The following is a 9165-nucleotide window of genomic DNA, read 5'->3' on the forward strand; positions in this document are numbered from 1 at the left end:
GTGTCAGCCCGTGGCCCTGGGGGGGTTGGAGCTGGTGCCGCCGCGGTGGGAAGTGGCTGTCTCTGTCTGAGATGGGCCGTTACAAAGCAGAACAGCACAGAGACTTTAGTAAGGAAACAGCCTGAGGCAGCACGGCTGCTGTTATCTGGGGCCGGAAGCAGGCAGCAGCCCATGTTACAAGCTGGCTTCCTCGCCTCGCGGGGCTAGCACTTCGCTCTAAAGCAGCAGAGTCAGTCTGGCTGGTGTCAACACTAGACTGACAGCTCTGACCTCGGTCACACAGGGCTGAGGCCAGGATTCCATTCGTTTCAATGGCAGCTTGGCCTGAATAAAAACCACGTCAAAGCTCAGTGAGGACCTTGGCCTGTGGCCCTTCGTGTTATTTTTCTTTTGTGTGTTTTGGTCCCTTACCCTCATTTCCCTCTGAACTTAGCTGCATGATGCCCCTGCTCCTGTCCCCTTCGGGATGTTACACTGGACTCCGAGCTGGGGTGAAGGCTGGATATTGCCCGCCATGTGAGGAAGGGTGGCTGGACAGCCATATTTGCGGGTGGCTGGGAAAGCTGCAAGGTGAGCCCTCGCTATTTGCCAGAGGGGTGCAAGGCAGCCGCGGAGCACAGTGCACAGCGGCCGGGTCTGGTGGGAGCCGACTGTGAGAAAAGCCTGCGGAGAGGGAGCGAGGACACGCTGTCCAGTTAAAGCCCCTTCGGGCAGCCGGTCCCCGCACAAGCCCCCCCCCATCTTCCAGACTCAGCACGCCAGGGGCCAGGCAGAGTTTTCATAGGGGAAAGTTTTGTTTGAAGATTTTTTTGATCTGGGGCCCTGGGCCAGATCCTGGTGCCGCTGAAGTCAATGGGTGTTTTAGCACTGACTGCAGTGGGACCAGGGGTCTGCCCAGCGCCTCCAGCTTCGATGCAGTCTGCTGGCACCTGAACGCTCTCTCCTTTATTGTGTTTCCATCTGCCATTGGGCTACGTGGGCACAAAGCCACTGGCCCAGCTTGTACAGCGGTGATCGTGGCTCCCGTGGCCAGCTAAATCTAGCTGCTTGGCATCACAAGTGGGTAATGCTCTGGATGGTATTTTACTCGGAGGGGTTGTCCATCTCCTCCACCCCAGCCGGCCGCCTGCTAAGGCTCCAGGTGGACCCTGCTGCCGAGCACTGAAAGGTCCATAGCGAGCTTGGCTCTGCCCCGCTCTGAAAGAATTGGCGATCAAAGCGCACTGTGGACGTGAGGTGCATCGTGGCAGCAGGGACCAGGCAGACAGTGGGTGCGTGGCAGCCTAGTGTGAGGTAGGGTTACTAACCGTTGGCACAGACAAGCTCTTACGGACCTATCAGGAAGGACCAGCCCGTGCTGTTTTTGCACACCACGCTGCCCATGCTCAGGAACCTCACTGGCAATGGTACCCAGTGGGATGAATGCAGTGGGCAGTGTGAGAGCCATGTTCAGGATGCCCCTCCCCATAACTCATCTGAGCCAGCTCCAGCACCCGGGAGTGAGTGATGGGTGAGTCCTGGGGTCCCCTGAACTGGCCAAGCCCCTTCCCCATCAGGCTCGGGGGGCTGCTCAGAACAAGGTGCACCTTGTGCCCCCCAGCATGGCACTCCATCGCATGAGGCTGTATCACTCCTGGAGTGGTCCCTGGGGGAGGTGTGGCCACAGGTGGCCCAGCAAGTTCTGTAATGGGGCCCCTGATCACCCCCAGCTTTAATAAGGCGATGCTGCCCCGGTCCCTGACTGGTGCACGGCACGCGGCGATATACAGGCTCTGCAGCCTGAGGATGGCACTGGCTACAATTTATGCCCATTAGGTGCAGCCTCTGAGTAGCTATTGTACATGCAGACACGGCTGCCCTCACAGCCCCACGGAGCCTGCTTGGCAGATACACCTCTCCGCTTTAGCAGCAAAGAGTCCTGTGGCACCTTATAGACCAAGGTGCCACAGGTCTCTTTGCTGCTTTTACAGATCCAGACTAACACGGCTACCCCTTTGTTACTATCTCCGCTTTGTGTGTTTTCCCTCCCTCTCCTCGGCATGGCCCTGCCTTTCCCTTCAGCCGCCGGGTCCTGTTAGTTATTTTTCCTATTGAATTTGCCTTGCTGATTCCAGGACCTGGTGGGAAACACTGCCAAGAGCTGCCGAGAAGGGAGCCCTAATCCAGCCAGAGCCGCACGGGCTCCAAGGGGAGTGTAGCGGGAATGTGAGACTGGGCTGGAGACATAACTCTCTCCTGGCGACAAGGAGCACAGCTGTGCCACTTCAGAGCGAAACGTGGGGGAGACGCTATCCCCTGGACTCATCTGTCCTGGAGCAGAGGGAGCCCGGCGCTGTAGGGATTGCAAACCTGCCTGGACAAAGCACTCAGGAGCAGACTGAAGGGAAAACCTCATCACTGGGTCAGGCCGGGGCAAAGGGGACACAGGACGGACGTGGCCGCCGCCACCTTTTCCCTCCGTGAGTCTAGCACCTGGGCTCTGTTTGCAGCCCTGAACCTCCCCGGCGTAGACAGTTGCTTACAGGATGAGCCCCCCAGGAGCTATTTCTTCTGGCTCCCTTAGGGCAAAAGAGAGATTTCCCCCAGGGCCACGGCTGACCAATGAGGCCCCGAAACCCACATTCGTGGGTGGATTAACAGGAAAATGCTGCCAAAAATGACAAGAAGGAACACAGACAAACCTGGAGTAATGTTCTGGCTTCTGCTACCCCCCACCCACACACACACACACGCACAGCCCCTCCGGTGTCCGTGCCCCACGCCTGTGTCCTACCCAGCCCCTCCGGTGTCCGTGCCCCACGTCTGTTTCCTACCTGCCCCTCCGGTGTCTGGTGCCCCACACCTGTGTCCTACCTGCCCCTCCGGTGTCTGGTGCCCCACACCTGTGTCCTACCCAGCCCCTCCGGTGTCCATGACCCACGCGTGTGTCCTTCCTGCCCCTCCGGTGTCCATGACCCACGCGTGTGTCCTTCCTGCCCCTCCGGTGTCCATGACCCACGCGTGTGTCCTTCCTGCCCCTCCGGTGTCCGTGCCCCATGCCTGTGTCCTTCCTGCCCCTCTGGTGTCTGGTGCCCCATGCCTGTGTCCTACCCAGCCCCTCCGGTGTCCGGTGCCCTACCCAGCCCCTCCGGTGTCTGTGCCCCACGCCTGTGTCCTTCCTGCTCCTCCGGTGTCTGTGCTCCACGCCTGTGTCCTTCCTGCCCCTCCGCTGTCCGGTGCCCTCTGTAGCTTGCAGTAGGGCCCACGCCAGGTCTGGGTACATGACTGTACACTACTGCAATGCCATTTATTAGGGCCCCCACTTGATACTAATCCCCTCCCCAGCACCAAAGGCAGGAGCCCGTCCGAGTGCAGCCCTTTGCACTGCCAGATGCGCCTCAGCAAACAGTGACACCTGCAGAGCGAGCAGCCTTCTCTTGCGCCTGGGGAGCCGCGGGGTATCCCCGGGGCAGGGAGGGAAGATGTGGTCCCAGCGCAGCCTGTGCTAAGCAGGGTACAGTACCTGTGCTGGGGCTTGCCTGGCTCACACACACACTCAGCAGTACCACCAGTGCGAAGGAGAGATGCCGCCCTGAAATGCAGAGAGGAAAAGCCTGGGTAGGGGATGCCTGGAAGAGAGAGGGGTGGGGGGGCCACGCCAGAGCACCCACTACTTACGGGTCATAGTGAGAGAGTCGCTCCCAGCAAGTTCCACAGCCCTTCCCTGGCTGCCTCTGGCTTCTGTCCGTGCTCAGCAGCAGTCTCTGCCGCCTCCTCCTCTCCCCACTCCCACTTCTCCTTCCCCTCTTGCTCCTCCCCCCGCCCCAGCTCACTGCTAGGACCGTTTTCCTCGCATCCGGGGCCAGGTGCCTGCTGGACCCTTCATCGCTCGGGGCTGGCGTGGTCGGTGCTATTGCTATGCCAGCAACAGCCCTCGCGTAGATGCAGTGGCTGCAGCGAGGGAACCAGTATAAGTGATATTAGCAAAAGTCATCAGCGACACAGGGGGGTTTGCCAGGCTGGCTACACCACCAAATGCTTTCTAGTGCAAACTAGGCCTCTTCCGTCCTCTCTCTCCAGCTCCGCCATCCCCCTTTCCTTCCCTCCCCCTCCCTCCTCTGCTGCTTTCCTAAGGCATCCTGTCCATTAGAGACCTTCCCAGCCTGCCCCACTCGGGTTTCACCCGCCCCTCCCCAGCCCAGGCTCTGCGGCCCTTAGGACACCACTGTGTGTATGTGTTTCCTCCAGCTCCATTGATTGGAGCCCATGATATGGTTCAAACCTAGGAGCCTGGCTGCCTCCACCTGTTTGTAAGAAGCTCAGGGTCAAAAGTGCGCTTGTGCTGTGCAGAACGGGTCTCTCTCACTCTCCTAAAACTCCTCCAAGTCTTGGCATGCAAGTCCCGGATTCCCTGTATTTTCCACAGGGCACCTCCTAGCAAGAGATGCCTGAGGGCCAGCCCGTGTTAGGGGCTTTGTCAGAGGTTCCTCCGTGAGCTGAAATTTCTATAAATTTACAGGAGGTTTAAATTGAATCAGGCTGGGACTCAGTAGCTGCCAGGGGATTTTATAGGGAACAAAGGACATTGGTATGTTAGCACAATGAAACAGCCCAATCCGCCCCTCTGTTCTGCCCCCGTCTTCAACCGCAGGCAATGCCATATGCTTTAAGAGGGCATCAGCTGCTCTGCAGTGTACTGAAGGGTGCTGTGATTTGGGGGAAGTTCATTGCTCATTGCAGCTGGTGAGCGGTGTAGGCTGATCGGTGGCTAAACTGTTGTAATGCTACTGAGCATCAGCTGCAGTCATTCCCACACCGCTCTCTTGCCATAGCATCTGTGGGCCAGGTGACATTCCCTTCAAAGGCCTTGTTTCTTGGATGCTTCTAACCTTCTTCACCGCATTCTCTCAGGACTGACGTTTCCCACACCGTGAATCTCAAGGCTATGGTGGAGGGAAATCTTTCAGGCCGCCTTGTAAGTGACACAAATAGGAATAAAATATTGACACACATCTGCAGCCACCCTGGGGACGTCACTGTTGTCACTATGCTGCGTGCTGCGGCTGTGCAGAACTTCTCAGTGGTGGCAGGCCTAGAACGTAGATACTCCTGCTCCCCAGGACTGGTCATTAGCTGTATAGGGCCCATGACACATAATTAGGCAGTTCTGATTCCACCCAGTAGAGAGCAGTCTCTCTCTCTCTCTCTCTCACGCACACTTTACTTACAGTGCTATACTCTGGATTTCGAGGGGTCTTTGCAGAGCAGCGCTCACTAGTGCAGCACATCAGTGTGCAGTCCTGTGGTGACCGTTTAGTCCATGCAAGAGCCCTGGAGGAGCTAGGAAATGATGCACTAACAGCTCTGGTAATAAGTGGTGAAGATCAGGCCTGAAATCCTGGGCCTCAGCCAAGGAGGCCTTGGGCCCAACACGCCTTCCTTTGAACTGTAGTCATAGTTTAGAGACTCTTCGCTAAACTTGCCCAGGCACCTGGGACTGACTCATGAGGGAAGGTGCCCTTGAGGTGCGGGGTGGGGGCATCATGAGTCACTTGAAGGCTCTGGAAGGGAGATGAGTTTAGCAGTAAAACCATAAAATGTTGGGCCTGAGGCTTCTCATTGGACACAGACCATCTTGACTTTCCTCTCCACATGCAGGTGTCCCTGCACTATACTCCTAGGCCTCTCAGCCCAGCCAAAGCAGCAGGAGGCCAGGGTGTTGAGCGGAAGGATGGTGCAGTGGTTAGGGTGCTAGCCTGAGACTTGAGAGAGATGGGTTTAATTCCCTGCTCTACCACAGGCTTCCTGTGTGCCCTTGGGCAAGTCACTTAGCCTCTGTGTGTGTATCAACTCCTTGTCTGTACAAATGGATAGTAGCCCTGCCCTGCCTCACAGGGGGGTTGTGATGAGAAAGACTGCGAGGTGCTCAGCTACTCCATTGATGGGGGTCATGTTGTTACCTAAGTAGCTTGTAAGCTGTGGCCTACTGGCTCTTGATGCCTCCAGGCTGGGCTCTGAGAGGAGCAGACCCCCTGGGGATGTCTCAGTGGCTGGTTGCATACACCAGACCTGCTCATTGCTCTGTTGTGAAGCCAAGACTTTATAACTGGCAAGATGGGCCTTGCAAGCTACAGGCAGGGCTGGCCTAGGGTGAGAGCGGCCCACCGTAGGCTGGGCTGGAGCCTGACCTTTGAGTTGCTGTTTGCGTTTTGCTGTGTGCTTTGCCCAGATGGTTCCTGTCGGGGCTCTGGCTGTTAAGACTATCTCGTGCTGCACCCTCCCTCTGCTGGGCTTTATCAAGCCTTTGCCTATTCTTCTCACCCTGGCAGGAAGCTCTGGACGGGGCTGGATCCATGCAGAGAATTTCCTTTCCTTTTATATAACAGGAGCCTCTCAAGTGCTTATTCCTCCTGGGGCTGGTGGCCAAGAAGTCACCTGTCTCTGCTTTGTTGGCATGGGGGTGGCAGCAGTTTCACTGGGGTCACTCACTGGCCCAGTGTTGCCAACTGTCATGATTTTATAGTAAGTCTCATGCTAAATGACTTCTTTCATTTAAAGCCCCTGGTTCTGGCATCAAGAGATTGTGGGAGAATCTCAGCTTTCATTTAAAAAAAAAAAGTCCCTTTCTATCCCTCCGGGTTGCAGGGTAAAGCTTGAAAAGGTGCAGCGACTGTGGCCCTAAGGACTCCAAGAGGAGACGGCCACAGCAGAATCCCAACGTTATTATTTAATTATGGGTTTTGGGGACTCACAGACTTGAAACGCACGGGATTGGGGATATTGCAGACGTTGTGCTCCAGCATGGGCCCACCATAGTGCTGCCAGCTCTCATGAGTTTGGGTCTTGTGATAATTGGTGTTTTTCTTCAAGCTCCAGCTCCTGGAGTCAGGTGATTTCATGAGAATCTCAGCTTTGGTTTAAAAGATCAGTTAGCTTCTAGCCTTCATGATTGCAGAGAAAAACTCAAAAATGTGACTTGAGTGCACCTCAAGGGTGCAAAAGCAAGAAGGGAAGTGAAATGTATTATGACATGGAAACAACCTATTTTTTTGTAAAAATTGCGTGATTTGATAGCCAACCTCATGTGTTTTGGAGGCTGACTCATGAATTTGAGGAGCTTGAGGTTAGCAATATTGTAAATGGGTCAGGGGATGTGGGGACGGGAGAGCTCCACTCAGGGGCCAATCGTTAGTTAGAATGAGTTTGAAGTACCATTTTGGAGGCTGACTCATGAATTTGAGAAGCTTGAGGTTAGCAATATTGTAAGTGGGTCAGGGGATGTGGGGACGGGAGAGCTCCACTCAGGATTTTCTCCCAGGCCCATCGTTAGTTAGACTGAGTTTGAATGTGCTGCCATAGTTGTGCAGGGCACTTTACAGGGACCTCCTTTACAATATAAGGAATTTGTAGCCCATAGGGCTGGCCTGCTTCCTTGCTTATATCCTCTCTTATGGGTTTGATTATTTGTTTTATTATAATAGATTTATAGATTTGTAGAGTTGTACTAGAGTATTTTTGGCAGTAATGCAAGGAATCTACAGTATCATCTGTATGATGAGCTAAAGCAAGTTGCCATACGTATGTTTGTGACCTTTAACGTAGATAAGTGAGTTATCTCACTTACGAGTTAAAGCATGTTAGACCTTTGGCATTGATAGATGGCCTACCCAAGTTAATGCCCTCTCTAACCTTAACAGGTACACCACAAAGAACATGGAAATAACCGGTCTTCCTTCAGAGACACCCCACGTGGTCCAGCTACACCACGGAAAACAAAGCATTGTAAGTGATTAGGAAAGGCAAAGCCATGTGTTTGGAGGCTGCCCCAGGAAGGGAAGATGGGGTAGAAAATAAAAATGCATGGGAGCATAGCACTGGATTGGCAGAAATAATAAATAATAATTGGATTCCAGAAATAACAACTGTGAGAACAAGCTAATGGTCCTGAATACATAGGAACATGCCAGCCTAGAGAGTAAGGGCATCCCGACAGTATGCGGGGGAGGAAAGTCAGTTTGGACATGGAAGGTGGGCACATAGTTCTCAGGCTCCCACCATGGCTGGTTACTTAGTTTTTTGTCAGGATTTAAGTTAGTTTCTCTTGGGTCCCTCGATAGCTTTCTAGCTCTCTAGTGTCTCCTAAGTTCTTCACCTCCCACTCGAGAACTGAGGAACCTGGACCATCGGACTCTTGGCATGAGGCTGGTCCTTTGTCTCTCACCACCAGGTTACCAAGGAAGGGTGTGAGTGTGTTCATCTGGGAAATTGTATAGTAACTAATATCACAAGTGCCGCTAGAACAATATTGTGTCCTTTGTCATTCTGATGGATTACTTTTCCATTTGACTATTCCATTTAGCTCAATAAAAGTCTTTAAGGCTGTATTTTGTTCTCAGTGTGAGTGTCCTTGTCATACACCCTGAGGGTCCTTGCAAAACTCTGTGTAGCCTGATCCTGGGACAAGAACCTTATTACCTTCTGATCAGATTAACTGGCGAGCCTATAACCCATATTATATAAACAATAATCTTATTCATGGGCGGCAGGTGAACCGCCGGCTGGGGGAGGCTAGCCTCCACCTGAGGACCTGCCCCCTTTCCCCTGCCAGAGCCCCCCCTCCCTGCAGCTGCCAGTCCCTGCCCCCTGTCCCAGCCCCGGAGCGCCGGGCGGATGGGTAATGCATGGCGGGTGGCACACAGCCCCTCCCCAACCCCCAAGTGCAGGGCGGGCAGGTGGGTGGTGCATGCCCCCCCAGCCCCCGAGGGCAGGGCAGCATGCAGCCCTCCCCTCCCCCCCCAGCCCCTGAGAACAGGGCTGGCAGGAGGCGCATGGCCCCCCCATCCCCAGTGCACCCAGCCCAAGCCTGCTTCCCTGAAAAGGAGCAGCTTGCCTGGGCTGGGGCCAAGGGGGAAGGGCAAACAGGAGGGGGCTTTGGGGTGAACCACGGGCAGGACCAGGCCGTGCTGTTTGGGGAGCCCAGCCTTCCCTAGCCTATGTGACGTGCCGCCCATGATCTTATTCCCTTAAAATCAGGCAACACATTCCATAACAATAAAGGCTTTGCCGCAGAAAGCCCTAACAATCCCACTTCTCTGGTAGAAACCTACTGGATCAGAACCAGAGGGACCTTTGACAGGTTCTTCAGATATTCAAACCTCTCAGCTTTCCCCTCAAGACCTGTTTTTA

At 54.7% G+C, this 9165-nt stretch overlaps 1 protein-coding gene across 1 annotated transcript in view; it reads right to left on the minus strand.

Annotated features, from left to right (window-relative positions):
- Positions 1–3564, minus strand: part of PTGS1 (prostaglandin-endoperoxide synthase 1) — a 40053-nt gene extending 36489 nt beyond the window's left edge. The window contains exon 1 of the mRNA XM_065418743.1: positions 3503–3564. The gene's annotated coding sequence lies outside the window, so the exon portion shown is untranslated. The remainder of the gene's footprint in view (positions 1–3502) is intronic.
- Between the last annotated feature and the right edge of the window lie 5601 nt (positions 3565–9165).

This window comes from Emys orbicularis, chromosome 18 (genome assembly GCF_028017835.1).
Source record: "Emys orbicularis isolate rEmyOrb1 chromosome 18, rEmyOrb1.hap1, whole genome shotgun sequence".
Lineage (NCBI taxonomy): Eukaryota > Metazoa > Chordata > Testudines > Emydidae > Emys > Emys orbicularis.